This window comes from Miniopterus schreibersii, assembly GCF_964146895.1.
Source record: "Miniopterus schreibersii genome assembly, chromosome: 3".
Lineage (NCBI taxonomy): Eukaryota > Metazoa > Chordata > Mammalia > Chiroptera > Miniopteridae > Miniopterus > Miniopterus schreibersii.
The window spans coordinates 16,254,295-16,271,275 of record NC_138103.1 but is presented as its reverse complement, the minus strand read 5'-3'; positions in this window follow the sequence as shown (position 1 = coordinate 16,271,275).

Genomic DNA, 16,981 nt, shown 5'->3' with positions numbered 1-16,981 from the left:
TTGACCTCTAATGTTAGTTAGGAAAGCAAAGGTAGATTCTATGGGTGGTTCCTTGCCTTTTTCCCTTGTTGAAAAGGTGAATTTCTTATCCTGAATTAAGTTCTCATGAAGAGTAATCTTAGTTTTAACTTCATTAGCAGTGGTGGCACCAGAAATTAAATTCTGGAGTTGAATTTTGTATCCTTCTGGTGCATTTCTAATTAATGCTCTTATAATGCCTTGTATATTCTGGCATCCCCAAGGGCTGTTGTTTTCTGGATGGGAGACACCATTCAGAATGACTAATTTTCTGAGCTGTTTCTGTAATTCTCCTAATGATCTCCACTCTCGAGAGAATTGTGAGGAAGTAAAATCTACAATTGGAAATGCTCTCCTCCAAGCTTCAGAAATTGACTGCCATAAAGATTGAACTAAATCTGTTACTTTCCATAGCTCTCTTTACCTCATCCTTTACTTTAGAAAGTTCGATTGCATCTACTACCTGTGCCAATTCGTCTGCACTAAGCGTGGTGGTATGTCCTCCCTTTTCAAAAATAGAAACTAACCAATCTACATGTCTTGTCTCCTTTAATAATAATTTGTCTAAGTTCTGATAATTCCTTTCTGTCAAAAGATGTAAATTCTACAACCTCTTCAGGTTGATTCTCTCCTTGTTCTCTCTTAATAATCTTCTTTCTGACTATGCGGGTTTGGCTGAGTATTTGTTAACTACCTTTTTTGCCAATTCTTTCCCTCTGTCATTATCTTCCTGCAAATTGTGGATAGTATGTAGCAATATAGGTACTATCTCCTGAGGTGGTGCTCTCTCTATCACTGGTATTAATGTAGCTGGATTATTGGTTACGTCAGCATTAAGCCTGGGTGTATGAGCTACAGTATGTTTCTTTCTCAGCGCGTCCTCTAGGGTGCGCCACTTACTCTCTCCTGGGATGTTTGCCAAGGGAGGTTGTTTACGCGTTAGTTTCCTCCAATAGGCCCTGAGTTTCTCCATCTTATTTTCTAACTGTGAATCTAATTACTGGCCCATTCCTACCAAAGGGATAGATGGAATTAGGTGTGGGAGCCCTTTGGACTACAGAAGTACGAATATCAGTGAGAAAAAGAAGAGTGTAGTTTGGAAAGTAATTGAAGGATCCTTCTTGAAATTTTAGTCATTAGCTCTGCCATAAAATATTTTCATAACTCGTCCACCTGGACGGTTTAGAAATTTCACTTTTTTTCTCAAAATTTAGTTTGAAAACATATACACCTTATTTCAAAGACCAAGATCGTTTATGCCACGACTGAGTCCTACACGTAATCACGCGGTTGGTACAATCCGCCAACACGGGTCCGAAAGGAACCAGGCACACGATTTACACACCAGGGATACGCTTGCCTGTTTAAGCTTATTGAGATACTTGGCATCGATTGTCCACTGACAGTTCTACGGCCCGAACCTCCTCCAAAGTCCGGTTTTATCTCCCACGCAAGCCGCCGGGTAGTACAATCCGCTACCTCGGGCCCCTTGGGACAGAGAAACCCCTTTTGCCCTCCGGCCGAGCCTTTGGGAGTAGGTCTCTCCTGGGTGCGTCCCGCAGGTGAACGGCGTTAAAGCTTGTAATAGTGGGCAGAGATCCGAGAAACTGAAAGCAACGCACGATCCTTTCTCAAAATATCCTAAGTTCCAAACGGTGAACGCGCATAGATTATAGTGTACTGAACTCACTTGGTCAGAGAGCAGGTGTATTTCCCACAGTTTTCAAAGTTTCAAATTGATACAGCTAATTCCGGGTATATCCAATTAAAAACTTTTTAAGCTGACATAAAATTCAAAGTCTAGAATTAATTTAGAATGTGTGTATTCATCTGTAATACACACCAACAGGTTATATCCTGCTGTAAAATAAAATCCTGCGTATACTGCCAATTCTTTGGCACAGTCCTGCCGACTACGCCAATTGTCCCAGTTTCTCTGGAGACGTAAACGCAGGTGGTCTAACTCCCAATACGTGGCTATACCACCGTGAGGGTCGAGAGACACTTTGGTTCAGTGAGACCGAGCCAATAATTCAAGTTTCAAGAAGGGAGACAGAGACTAACATAAAGCAAATCACACAGCGTTTCTTTACCAGTTCCTGATGGTTCTCGGCACCAGCAGGGCCACCCGGAGGATCCGCAGAAAGACACACACACGGGGATGCGGCCGCGATGGCGTCTGTCACTGCAGTCCTCTGTAAGCTCTGGCAGAGAGGTGCAGGGCAGAGCAAGGCAGGGTCAGCTTTCCCGGAGCTGGGGATGAAGTCTGTGGAGGGCAGACAAGCGTCCAAGGATGTGGCCGAAAAGCTCCTGCTTTTAACAGTTCAGTTGAAGGTGTGGTGCGTCTTCGGTGTGTCTTATCAGGGTCCTACAGAGCGCGGGCCTGCTTGGAAGCCGGGGCTACAAAGTGTTCATCTTATCACGGCACGCAGGCCTCACAGTTACACTCAGTCACACAAAATGGACTTACTTATTTCAAGTCTAATACACACATCAAACTTATATTCCTGACTCTAATACACTATATACAAATCTATTTCTATAACAGCCCACCAGGATAATCCAGAATTATCTCCACATCTCAATTTAATTATACCTGCTGTTGGGGGGAAAGCTCCAAAGTCTAAACTTAGGATTGACTCTGAAGAACTGACACATAGCCTCATTCAAATTCATAAGAACTTTAACAGGAGAAACTTAAATGCACGGCAAAGCAGTGGCTCCCAGTGGTGGCTGGTGGGAAAAATCCGTATCCCTCCCAGGACAGGATCCCTTTTTACAGGGGGTGAAGTCAAACCAGATGGTGGGTAGTCATAGACCACAAAAAAGAACAATGCATTTCTAAGTTAACAGATAACATCAGGCAGTTGTCACATTCTATACATTCATTAACTCCTTCCTGGGGGCATGATGTTTGTCTTGAGTACATTGTGGTTTTCTGAGTAATAAGCCCAGCCTGAGGCTACAGAGAGTTAAACAATCACAGAGTTGGACATTTGCCAGTGGCCTTGCTGCTGGAGCCATATTGCATCTCTAAAGTGAGCTCCTTGCTACACTCCACCCCAGAGGTAATATGGGTGCTTCCATTCCATGCGACAATCTTCCATGAATTGCCTTGCACACTTTGTACCACAATGGTTTAGAGTCTGAGGGGACAACAGCAGTACACTCCACAGAAACCTAGCATAATCAACAAGCAGGTGACAACTCCTATTAGAACCCCCTTGCCGGGTATGATAAAGACTGAACCAAGTGGACAGAGGGTCAGTCCCTAACTGCTGGATGGTAGAGACTTGGCTCTTCCATGGGAGTCTGTTGGCGGCAGAAGAAAGCATTTCCCCATGGACCCAGTAGTTCTTACTATGGTGTAGGGCCAATGTGTGAGCCCAGTTGGCAAGTAGGTTACCGTGCATGCTATGGCAGGAAAGACTAAGAAGCTGCAGGCACAAGCAATGGTGAACTATAAGCTTCAGGCAAAATACAGGCTACTTTGTCAACTGTACTGAGAGCTGTGGCTGGGAGTGGTTCTGCTCTGGTTTACAATACCACATGGAGTTCCTGGCTGGGGATGGGGCAATTGGGATGCTAACATAAGGAGAGAAATCATAATACAGTAAACCCTTAGTTTTATGGACCTCAATTTAACAGACTTTGGATTTAACAAACTTTGGATTTAATGGACAAAGTTTCCAGTCCATATGTCATACGTGGAAATTAACACTGTTAATTTTAACATGCTTTTAACCGAGATTTGCTTACAATTAAATCAACAGGTGTTTTTTTTGTTTTGTTACTTCACTGTTATTTTTAACAAATTTTAGCAAGTAGACCATATGTTGGTAAAAACACTGTAGTAATTTTGCCAACATAAGTAAATGTCACATATCTACGACTCACCCACATATTTAAATCCAAGAGTCACTGCTCTTAAACAATGTTCGGGGGGAATGATTAACACATGATCACAAGGCGTCGCATGTGGTAATTGGTTCCGCTGTCCCAGGGCATGATGTTCTGCAGCAGTTTGGCACATGCCAGCCGATGTTCCAAAGTGCGCTAAGCCACGCCCCAGTCATGTGCATTTGTTTACTCGAGGTGACTGATTTGTCAATTTTTTAACATATGCATTAGGAAAACCTACTTTATTATATACTGGACTTTCAGCTTTAACGGATATCCCCTCATCTGAATTGGTTATATCAAGCTTTTACTGTACTCCAAATCACCACGAAGGGTGTGCCCTTAGTGTTTGGTCTGATGGGTTCTGCACCACCAGCCAACGAGGGGGTGTTGGAAGCAACCAACGAGTTATCTGCAAGTTAAGATTGTGGCCCTCCTTGTAGGCTCCAGTGAGCCAAAACCATCTGGGAGGAGCCTGCCATTCCCAAGGTACCCGTAGGTGACTGGTCCCTAGCCCTAGGTTGTGTGGAGCCGTCAGTAATATGGCATATGTGGCCCCAGTTGCAGAGTCCATTCAGCTGTCAAGCTCTCAGCAGAATCCTCATGGCTGTCAGTGGTCCACTGGTTAAGAGATGCTATACACTAGGATGTGCTTGTCTGGTGTAGCTGTTGGGTTGTATCAGAGCTTCTGGCAATCCACGTGTCCACCCATCAAAAGAGTAGCTTTCTCTTTGCAGAGCCTGTTTCAACAGTCCATTCATCCTGTCAATCAATCCAGGGACTTTAGGATTGTAGGGCAGATGGAAGTGCCACATTATATAGTTCTCGTTGGCCCATTCTTGCACCTGGTGACCCATGAAGTGAGTCTTCTGGTCACTGTTGATATCCATGGGCCGTCCACGTGTAGCACACAGTTACCTAAGTCCCTGTATGGCTGCCTTCTGGGTTGCTTTCTTACTCGGATATGCTTGCAACGGTGGCAGTATCAACACACGGGCATGGCTCAGTCCACTACCCTGCACACGTGGTAATAATGCAGGTCTGCAGTCCTGAGACAGTGACAAGGGTCTGATGCAGTTTACCTGCCTCCTCACGGCTGGTGCTCTTGCACTTGCTGTCTGTCCAAGATGCCATGGCGAGTGTGTCTTGTATCCGAGAGAGTAAGACATACATTCCTGGCAGGCCTCCTTACTGTGGGTGTGGGTGAGGGTCAGGCCCATCTGTTTGGCAGTTTCCCAAAGAGTATGCACCCGTCGTGTCCAGTCTTTCTGTGTCGCCAGCAGGGTCCCTTCTTGAGGGCCACTGCTTTCCTCTGTGCATCGGACCTGGCCAGCTCATCTGCCTTCTGATTCCCTGGAGGGGACGGAACACTGTGGGCCGGTACCTGGTAAACTGTGACCTCAAGCCTCTTGTCTTTTCCCCGATGTCATCACACTTTTCAGCTCCCCATAGTGGGAGGTGCTGGACTTCCCGGTTGTCTGTATTCTGTTGTCCTCTCCACACAGTGAGGCCTGGCGATAGGACTTGGTTCATGCATCAGCGCAATCCAAGCCACTCTCAGCTCAGCCCCTTGACTGCTGACTTCTTCCATCCAGCGTCTGCATGCAGCTGTATGGCCACTGGGGATGGATTGCCTTTAGTGGACCCACTGATGTACTAGGCAGTTGAAGGGACTGGTGCCTGATCTTCTTTAACACGGGATTCTCACAGTGAGTGTGTCCACAGATCCATGGCAGCGCCCACAGGCGTTTCACTGATAAACATGGCTGGGCACAGGGTGGCATGCAGCTCGGCACTACGTGGACTGGTCGATAGGGCACCCCGTTGCTGCACGCAGGCATACCACTTGTGCAGGGTAGTGGACTGAGCCATGTCCGAGTGGGGTCTGGCCAATTCCCAGTTCACCCAGCAGTGGGGTGTTCTGTCTTTGACATCACTGGCAGGGCTTTGTGCTGCTCTCCACATGCTGTAGACTAACGTGTGCTGTAGCAGATGCTTCTCCAGAGAACTCTACCTCTCAGCTCCCTTCCACAATTGGAACCAGAAACCTAGGGGCACCTTCCACCCATCCTGCTTTTGCCATAGGCCCCACCCAAAGCCCTCTGGATAGACCAGAACATTAGTTCACACAGGTTGGTTGCATCCACTGCCCCTAATTCTTGAGTTTGTTTCACTGCCACCTCTGCACCGGTAAAGGCATCAGTGCCCTCTTGTCTCTAGTCCCAGGTGGCTCCTTTCTTTACTAATCTATACAAGGGATGTAATAGCTGAGCTAGATGGGAAATGAAAGGCCTGCAATATCCCAGCAAGCCCAAGAACGTTTACAATGGTTTCACTGATTCTGACATAGGAAATTTTGAAACATATCCAGCACAGCAGCTGAAATGACCTTTGTCTTACGGGACCAGACAACTCCCAAGCATCTGACAGAGGCCCCAGGCTCTCGCACCTTATTGTGGCTTAGGACCCATGCTCATCCTTCTAGGTGCTCCAGCAGACTCTCCCGACCCCATGTGTAAAATAGCAAGGTCATTAGCGGTTAGCATAATGCCATCATTAGAATGATGTGATGCAACCCCCTCCCCGCCTTTCCATACAGATAACCTTTGGCTGCTGAGCCTTAACAGATGGTGGGGCTATGCAGGTAGCCCTGCGACCACACCTGAAACAACCAGCATTCTTCGTTGCAGCTGAAGGCAAATTGATCTTGACTCTGAGGGTCTATAGGAACACTGAAGAAGGCATTAGCAAGATCTAATACAAAATGGCATATGCTCAGACACTCGCTGACTTCGTTTAGTAACTGAGTGGTATTAGGTACAGCGACGTGGATTGGGGGCACCACTTTATGGAGCTCCCGGTAGTCCACAGTCACCTGCCACAACCTGTCTGGTTAGTCCGTGAACTGGTTATGGACTAACCAGAGCTATGGGTGGGACAAATCATGCTCACTCTGTGGAGCTCTTTCACCATACCATGGTCTGGGCAACCCCCCCCCCCCAGGTAAACGATACTGTCTCTCATATATAACCCGCCTGTAGGGAGTCCTAAGCGATGTCAATCATCGCCTCAGACAAAAATGAGAGCAGTGCAGCCTCCTTGGGGTCCCAGGTTTTGGGATCCCAATTTGCCTTGATCATGACTGTCCAGACAGGAGGCTACGACGTAGGTGAAAGTTTCTACCTTCTCATCGCTTTCCTACCAACATAGTGAGAACTCTGCAGGAGCTCTCTAGTCGGAGGTCATCTTCCAAAGGGCGATTCCTAGCAGTCATCACTAGTGCCTCGCCTCAAGAAAACCTCCAAGTGCAAAGGGAGGGCCAGGCTACAGGGGCCACTGTGGCCTTGGCATCTTTTCTCTATCTATGTCCAGCCTCTCCCCTAACTCTACTACTCTGCGGTGTGTTTTGGGGGCATCCTCATACTCACCCACAGGTCCCCAAGTCTCCAATGCTTATGCCAACATATCTACGACTATAGTCCACATACTTAAATTTGAGAGTTGGTCTTTGTAAATGATGTCCAGCGAATGATTAGCACGTGATCACACAGCATCGCATGTGGTAACTGGTGCTGCTGTCGCCTGGCATGACTTTCTGCAGCAGTTTTAACACGCGCCAGGCAATGTTCTGACGTGCACTCAGCCACGCTCCGGGCGTGTGCACTTGCTTGTTCACAGTGACTGGTGAATGTGCACATATACTAGGCCTGTTCTGTATCTATATCTGTGTATATGTGTGTCTATGTACATGTGTATGTGCACAATTATGCGTATGTATGTGTAACTGTGTGTATGTGTGTCTGCACGTGTTGAGTTACACTAAGGGACACAGAGGGGCAAACTCCAGGGGTGCAGGAGCTGCCAGGTTGAGGAGTAAGACTCACTGGACAGACCGACAAGGGAGAGGAGACAGGGACAAAGGTGAAGAGGGAGATTCAATTTCAGATGGGGCTAGAAATACAGAGGATGGGCAGGGACTGGAAAATGACATCAGGGCCCTGTGGAAACAGAAGGTTGAGGGTGTTTGTCACTTCAAAACAGGATATGGTGTATTTCCTGCCCCGGCCCGTGGGTGCGACAGAAAAAGTACCTGTTTCCGCAGTGGGGCAGCTTCCAGTTAGCGCTCCGACCAGGCTGTGATGCAGTTGATTTCAAAGGCATCCACGGGTTGGGTGGTTGTGGCGTCTCTGGTTGTGGATAGGAAAGCTAATATCAACCTCTGAGCTTCAAGACGTCCTTCAGCCAAGCTTTCCAGTTAGCAAGATGCCAAGATCTGTATGTGAAACTAACCGAGGCCCCATATGGAGGTTGAAAAGGAGCCTGTGAGAGGTAAGGGGGCAGGGTGAGGGCGGGAAGACCTTGGAGTTCTGAAGGCAGAAGAATGTAGAAAGCAGGGAAGGCTGTGGTGGAGGGGAATAGAGGACCGGGGAGACGTGGAGTGTAGGGAGCCCTGGAAAATCTGGAAAATGGAGACGGAGGGCTGTGGCCTGGAGGGCCAGGATGGGCAGAGCCCAGAGGAATATAGAAAAGAGAGGGAGGGGGAGAGGGCAAGAAGAAAGGGGTGAGGGAAGGATGAAGAAAGGCCATTCCCTGGAGGAGGGGGGTCAATCTCGGGGTGAGAGATTATCCTACAGGGCTTGGACTACTTGCCCAGAGGCCTCAGTCATATCCTAGGCTGTTTAAACTGTAGGTCTAAGCGCCCCCTTGTTCAAGTCCACACGCTGCCCAGCCAAGGTCTGTCTCTAAACTTCTGGGGGATCCTCTGCAGCACGGAGCTTCATCTTCCCTCCGTCCCTACTGTCACTTGTCCCTTCTTGTTGTTGTTAATCCTCACATGAGGATATTTCTTCCATTGTGTTTTTTGTTTTTTTAAAATATATCTTTATTAATTTCAGAGAGAGGAAAGGAGAGGGAGGGAAAAAGATAGAAACATCAGTGATGAGAGTCATTGATCGGCTGCCTCTTGCAAGCCCCCCACTGGGGCTGGAGCGGGAAACCCAGGCATGTGCCCCGACCGGATCCTAGGTCGAAGCCCAACCGCTGAGCCACGCCCGGCCGGGCTCCACTGTGTTCTCAGAGAGGGGGAAGGGAGGGAGGAGGAGAGAGAGAGACGGATGTGAGAGAGACACGTTGGCTGGTTGTCTCGCCCGCCCGCCCCGAGGAGGGGGGCGAATCTGCAGCCCGGGTACCAGCCCGCAACCCATGGGTGCGCAGGCCCGCTGGCGGCAGCCAGGACCTTGAAGACCTCCTGCCCAAGACCCGCTGGGGGCCCTCTTCCCAGCACCCACTGCATTACCGAGAATGTTCTCTGCGCCGCCATTCTGTCCACGTCTCCCCACTAACCCGTAAGTGGCCTCCCCTCGCCCCTCCCCTCCCCCTCTCCTCCCCTCCCCTCCCCCTCTCCTCCCCTCCCCCTCCCCTTCCCCCTCCCCTCCCCTTCCCCCACCCCTTCCCCCTCCCCTCCCCTTCCCCCACCCCTTCCCCCTCCCCTCCCCCCTCCCCTTCCCCCTCCCCTCCCCTCCCACTTCCCCGTCCCCTCCCCTCCTCCCTCCCCTCCCCTCCCCCCTCCCCTCCGCTCCCGTCCTCTCCCCTGCCTTCGTGGCAGCCACGCCTTCATGTCTTCTTCCGGGTGGCGCCTTCACGTCTTCTTCCGGGTGGCGCCTTCACGTCTTCCAGCTGAGGCCATGTTTTCAAAGGCTGGTGACTCTATTACAGAATTTCACCCCTAAAATCTCCCTATCCCCCAGGCCCCACGCAGGCTCACAGCTGGCACCTCCTGCCCCCTGGGTATGTCCTCCTGCCCCATGTTAGTCTCCCGGTTCCCTCCGGCCCCTCGCGGCGGTTCCCTCCGGACCCCCCACCCCTTCCCTGTTCAGCGCCGGGGCCAGAGACTCACCTCACAAGGAGAAGAAAGTCACCGGACAACCCGCCCTGACCCCACACTCTTGTCGGGCCTCCTTTGTCCTGTCAGGCTCAAGGTGCTGGTGGTAGGACGGCGACGACCAACTTCAGAAGGGCACATCCCTGCCGGCGCTTCCGCAGCCTCAGGGGAGGACGCCCCCCGGGAATCTCATACAAGTGTCAGTTTCTCTTTTAAGATTTCACAAGGATTGTGTAGACGCAAGCAGGATTCATAAGCCGAAATTAAAGCACAGTCACTTCTAGTTGGAGAACTATTATCTTTCTAAAGTAAACATTTCATGTCCTATCAGTTATACGCCTCTAAAATCGCTGTGGCTACAAAAAGCATAGAAACCTCGATGGCGCCCGGAGCGTATGGGTCTAAAAGCCTGACTTGCTCAAATCCCAGGGCTGTCAGTCTATTTCTTAAGAAAGTCCATAAGTACTTAGAGAAAGCAGAAAACAGGGAAGCCCAAACCGCCTCTCTGCGCCTATTGAAAATAGCCCCAAGTTCTTCTGTGCGCCTCTGGAGAAGAGTAGCTACAACTTCCTTCAGAAGATCCATGGCCTTGTCCTTCCTGAGTTCAAACTGGAATGTTCCTTGGAGGAGGTCCCTTTTTATAGAGGCGGGCCCCGCCCCCTCCCGCCCACCACCGGAAGCCTTGGTAGGGTACCCACTAATCACATTCCCCAACCTCTCCTCCACCCAGCCAGTGGGGTGGCCATAATGACAATCAAATGCAGGAGGGACTGAGAGGGAAAGACACCCATTCCCCAACACACACAGTGCCAGGGAGCATAGAGCAGTCCTCCTACAGGACCAGCATTGTTTGCATAGGAAGTTTGACTATTTGGAAGTTCTTCTAATGTTGTGATGGGCTAAACAGGGTCCCCGAGGGCCAGCCTCTGTCCCCGGCAGCTGAAGCCCGCTGACCTGGGAGCGGCCAGGAAGGGCACAGACCCGCAGCAGCCCTAAGCGCCAACACTGTTGTAATTCCACATATCCACATGTTTGCTTTGAGGAATAGGATCACACAGATGTTAACAGCTATTTTGTCATAACAACGACAGCCTGCTTATTGTAATGACCCCTTACAAGCCATCGGCCGCCCCCCTCTGGTGGAATAGGGTCCCGGCTGCTGTCAGCTGCCCATGGCCTCACCGCAGGCTCTCTCCCCAGTGCCCACCTGGGTTTCCACCTCAGGGCTTACATTTGGGTTCTCAAGTGTGGGCTGTCTCCGTTCATTTCACAGATTCGCCGTGCCTATCTGAAACGGCAAGAACCACTCAGAAGCTGAGAAAGAGCTTCTACCCTGTGAGTTGTCTTGCTTGTCCCTCCTGATGGCCAGCAAGCATTGGGTTGAATCCTAGAGGATCTGTCCCAGAGGTGGGGAGTTGAGACCAGAGATGGGCAGCAGGGAATGGCATGGAGGGATGGGCTCCTGTGCAGTCGGGATAAGCCAATTGTAAAGCCTGGGTGGGGTTTGGGATGTTGGATAGTTTGGGGATTAGGTGAGTGGAGTGGTGCCAGGGAGGAGAGCTTTTTTGGGGAAGGGCTTAAGGGTGAAGATGAGGACCCTGAATGGGAGGTGAACCTACCATTTGAGGGGGGAACAATTGAAGTTGCCTCCTTGAAGCCCAGGGTATTGCTCTTCTAGATTGGGATGGATTTAGGGGTGCAATATGGAGAATGGAGGGATGGGCAAGGACTTGAAAACTCACATGAGCCTGGCTGGTGTGGTTCAGCGGCTGAGAATCAACCTGATCCAGGGGATCACAGTTTGAATAGTAGTCAGGGCACATGTCTGGGTTGTGGGCTTGATTCCCAGTAGGGGCCAGGCAGGAGGCAGCCGATCAATGACTCTCTCATCATTGGTGTTTCTCTCTCTCTCTTCCCCTCTCCCTTCCTCTCTCTGAAATCAATAAAGACATATTAAAAAAGAAAGAAAAGAAGAAAACTCATATTAGTGCCCTGACATTGGGGACAAGAGGGAGCCCCAGATGTACAGGCCAACAGGGGCCATGAGACAAAAGCCAAGTGGGAGAGGGACAGGGGGCATCTGATGTGTGTGTGGGGGGGGTGTTCTATGGGTCTGGAGAGCGATGAGGGATTGGCGGACTGAGGAGGCCATGAACACAGAAGATGAGCTGAGGGTGTTTGGGGACTTGAGTCAGGAAGGGAGTTTGAGTGTGAGGTAATCAGACTTGAAAAGGAACTGGGATGGCAGTCTGGGGAAGCTGATGAATGACCAGCAGGGAACAAATACACAGCAGGCAGTTTCCAGAGTGAGTGCCAAGGTTTCACAGTGTCTGCCTCTGACCAGGTTGATGTGTGCCGCTTGCTTAGACATTTTCAGCATCTCTTGGGTGGGCTACAGAAAAGCAAAGTCCTCCTTTATTTCAATAAACAAGCTAACCACGTCCCAAGAATTTGTATGCGAGTGTGTAAGGCTGAATAGGAGTTTGGACGGGTGGGGAAACTGTGAGTGCGTCAGGGATTGAGGTAAAGCGTCACTTTGGAGCATGTGTCCCCTTTCCCTTTTTTGTTGACTTGTCAGAGTGAACTTCTGTGAGTCTGCAGGGGAGAGATGTGTGACAGGTCGCAGTGCTGGACCGGTAGGTGCCAATTGTGTCAGCCACCTGTCCTTGTCTAATCCAGGCTGTAACACTTCCACTTGTTGTGGATGCTGCTCTCCCACCTGTCCTTAGGTTGGTGGGTGGGATAGAACCCAGGTCACGATGAGCAGTTCTGGCTACCGGGCATGTTACTTTCCACGTTCAGATCCTCCATGTCTCCTCAAGCTAGAAGCAGGTCAGGAATGTTCTATTGCTGTAGAAACATGGCCTTGCTCCAAACCCTGGGCATCTGCATGCCATTCTCTTATTAGGTCCCACCAGAGGCTTCAAAACTCGCCTTTCATCCTTCTAACATGGATTAGATAGAGGTTCAAGTGCGGCAACAGGACCTTTACTCTGGAGGGTACGTCCAGCATGGCCCAGACTAATGGAGCCCTAAAAGCCTCATAGATGTAGCAGATCCCTGAATGGTCGCAGATGTGCACGTCCCTGTGTTATCAGCAAGAGGAGACGACCTCAGTTCTTTTCTCCTTGAATGAAAGACTCTATTCAAGAGGCAAAGTACATCAAAGCAAGCAAGAATTTATTGGCCGCAGCAAAAACACACTCAGGACAGTGAAACAAGGAAGGGCCTAGAAGGAGCAACAGCAGAGCCCAGGCGGGGCGGCTTTGGCTCACTGGGAAGTCAGAGAAAATGGGGCCTCAGAGACAGGTTCAGGGGGTGAGCCGGGGACAAGCTTCCATTTCCCATTGCTCTCCTTCTGGCAAGTCTCATGGGGTCCGTTGGAGTATAGGAGATATGTGCCTGTGGGGGAAGGAGAAGGGAAAGGGAATGGCATGGGCGTGCTCCCTGGTGGGCGAGGGCAGCCTGGGTCTTTTGCATTGAGGGTATTTATCTCTCTCTTGCAAGTGGAAATCTTAGGGTGGGGGGTCTCAGGGTAGGATATCAATAGAATATCAGCTTTCCAGATGTGCTGTTTTAGGGTCCTGGTCCCCACTGATTGGCCAGCACTTGGGCAGGGGGTCATTAGGCAATAGAACTGGTCGTGGGGCAGCCATGATGTCCCTTGATTAATTTTGCTGCTTTTCTGCTTTTGGGAGCTGAAATACAACTTAGTACTAGATGTTACCTTTAGGGAGGAAATGCCAGGGGGTGTAAACTGCAGGACCATCAATATAAAAGGTCAGGAGTCCAAACCACATGACTAGCAATGTTCTGGGGGAGGAAAGGTGACCCTGGGGGTGGGGTCCTTTTCCCCCAGTTTTGCCCCTTGCTAGGCACCCAGGGCTTTCTGCCCTGGTGAGCTTCTCTACCTGGCCCATCATCCTTGCTCTGCTTGTGTCTGTCTAGCTGCCTATTATACCTATAGCTCATGGATCTCTCAAATTTTGCTTAAACTGCTGATCGCTGGAGCTGATTCTGTCAGTGGCATCATTCTTGTCAGTGGATCTGATTGCCTTGGCTGTTGTCATTGACCATCAAGGAAGATAAGGCCCCGGGTCTTCCTCAGGCATTCCGAATACTTGCAATTTCTGGTTCAGATAGTCTGCTCATCGTGTGTCATCAATATAATGGACCAGCGATTTTCAACCAGTGGGCTGCAAGGATTTTTAAAGCATGCACTACCTAACTATCTAGTCAGGGCGACTGACTTCTTTTCCTTTAGATTATCAAATAAAAAAATGCAACAGCCAACACAATAGCCATGTGGCATGAAGGAATCAAAATTATACCTATTTTTTTGTCACATCAGCAACAAATATATTTTTTGTTGTGCCTCAGAATTTTACTAATTAGTTTATGTGAGCCATGAGATGAGAAAGGTTGAAAATCGCTGTAATGGACCAATGTGATGTCCTGAAATTGCCCAGAATCCTGTGGGCTACGCAGGTGGAGAGTGAGAGACCATGAATGTGTAGTTTTGGTGCCTTGTAAACGCTCACTATTGCTGAACCACTTCCTGGTGAGTTTTGGAAAGACTGTTTTCAGATCAACAGCTGCCTAGCACGTATGTGAATGGTTAGCTGCTCTAGTTATTATACAACATTTGTCACAAAATGACAAGTTTTGTTTAAATTAGGTTGTGTTTGTGGTAATGCACTGTTATCTGCCATTACCCATCTGGGTTTTGGAGATACTAATGAATTAAATGGGGGTATGCCGGGAACCGTGACCCCTGTATCCTTCATTTGGATGATGGCTGTAATCTCTCTCATTTGCCCTGGGACGCGATATGTTTTTCTTTTACTGAATTGTTAGTGGAGGAGAGAGAGTGATTGAGAAGTCTTCACTAAGCATCGTTTGTTTTTCCTACAGTGATAGCTTTTACCTACAGATCTAGAAACCACTGTGAGGATTCTCTTAACTGCTCTGTATATCCATTCTGTTTTAAGTTCAATCTTTATTGTTGAGAGTAGAACAGATGTCCCCTCCTTTTTCCCCCCCACTGTGCCCCTCCACCCGGATCCCACCCTGCCCCAGGCCTTCAGCACCCTGCTGTCTGTGACCAGGGGTAATGCATGTGTGCATATAAGTACTTTGGTTAATCTCTTCCCGGCCCCTCTCCCCCTTCTCTCTGAGATTCCTGTCTGTTCCATGTGTCCATGCCTATGGTTCTATTTTATTCATCAGTTTATTTTGTTCATTAGATTCCTTGTTCATTTATTTTGATTTTTAGATTCATTTGTTGATAGATATGTATTTATTGCCATTTTATTGTTCATACTTTGGATCTTTTTTCTTCTCCTTAAAGAAGACCCTTCAACATTTCCTGTAGTGCTGGTCTGGTGGTGATGAACTCCTTTAGCTTTTTCTTGTCTGGGAAGCTCTTTATCTGACCTTCAGTTCCAAATGACAGCTTTGCTGGGTAGAGTAATCCTGTAGGCTCAGCAGTTGTACATCGAATTATGACCCAGGAGATCGAGGTTCGGTTCCTGGTCAGGGCACATGCTTGGGTTGTGGGCTCGATCCCTAGTAGGGGACCTGCAGGAGGCAGCCGATTAATAATTCTCATCATTGATGTTTATATATCTCTCCCTCTCTTTCCCTCTCTGAAATCAATAAAGATATATTTTTTAAAAATCACACATGTGGTGAATGACCCACTCCTGGCTAGAGAGCTGGAAGGACCCTAACCACCAACACTGTAGCAATTCCACTTGCATCTTTGCCTCCATGTAAGAAAGCAGAAGCAAAAATCTTTCAAGATATTCTGTTATTGACACTGTGTGGGGTGTATGGGGTGTAAGGACTCCTTAAAGAGGCGGAAGAGTGGGGAGTCTCTACTGGACAGTCACATGTCCACCTGGGCATGCGCTCCTAATGCCTCCACTGCCCTGTGATCACCGGGTGCCCTCCAGGGGCTCAGCCACAACACAGGAGACGTTCTTGGCTTTCTATGTCATTTTCAAAAACTTTGTATGCCTGTTTCAAAGAGAGACCACAAACAGAATACAGGGTATTGGGAAATAGACCCTATCTTTGACATTCTGTTGGGGTTTATTGGCTCTGGTTAGCTTCTGAGCATAGAGAAAATGCTAGAGAGGCCTGCAGGCCAGATGGCCTTCAAAGACCAGGGGGCTGCAAGAGTGGGCAAGAAGGGCAGAGTTCCATGGTGACTGTAATCATTAAAGAGGAAGAGAGGAAAGGAGGGGCAGAGTTTGTTACTCTGGTGTCGGTGAAGGGCATGTAGAAGGTATTAGGAGGGGAGGTAGTGTGCAGGGGAAGCGGAGGACTCCAAATTGGGGTGGGGTTTGAATGGTGGGCCCACCCTCAGAGGCGACCCTGGAGCTGGAGGAGGGGTTGGTATGAAGAGGGAGCCATTCTTCCAGACCGGGGTGTGGTCTTGAGAGGCAGGGTGGCTTTTTGGAAGAAAGAGTTAGATTCTTGAAGACTCAGATGGGTGACTTTGATCCTGGGCCCAAAGAAGTGATTTGGGGAACACATGGTGGGGTGTTCACGCCTGTAGGTGGGGGGGGAAACACAGGAAAACATTTAGGAAAAAAAGGAAGGAAAAAGTACAGGGGCATGGGTGGGAGTTGAGGGGTGTGAGTCCTTAAAAACAGGTAGAGGGAGAAAGGTGGGACGCTTATGACTAGAGGCCCACAGTTTACGATTTGGCGACCCCAGGGGAAGGGGCATCGGACCCTGGGAGAGCTGGGAGAAGGGGACTGGCAGCCACTGGGGGACTGGGAGACTAGAGAGCAAGGAGGGATGGGAGGGCTTGAGGGACACGCAGGTGCAGGTGGGCTAGAAAAAGGCTGGTAGAGACCCTAAGGAGGGAGGAGGTGGGGGAAAGGGGTAGTGCAGGGGAGGGGTCTGCCCTTGGTGTTGGAGCTGAGCAGGGTTCCCAAACTCCTTCCTGGGGGAAGGGTGGGAAAGGAGGGCAGCAAATGTTGAAGGGAGCACAGGAGAGAGACCAGGGCTCTGGGTTTCCAGATTGAGAGCCAGGGTTTTCAATGTCTGGCTCCCGACCAGGACGAGACTGGTGCTGCTCCTTCCCCAAGGTGGGTCTGGGTCGTGTAATTTCAGCTTCTCCCAGAAGCGCCCTCGAAACACAAACTGTCATCTCCCCAGTACCCCAAG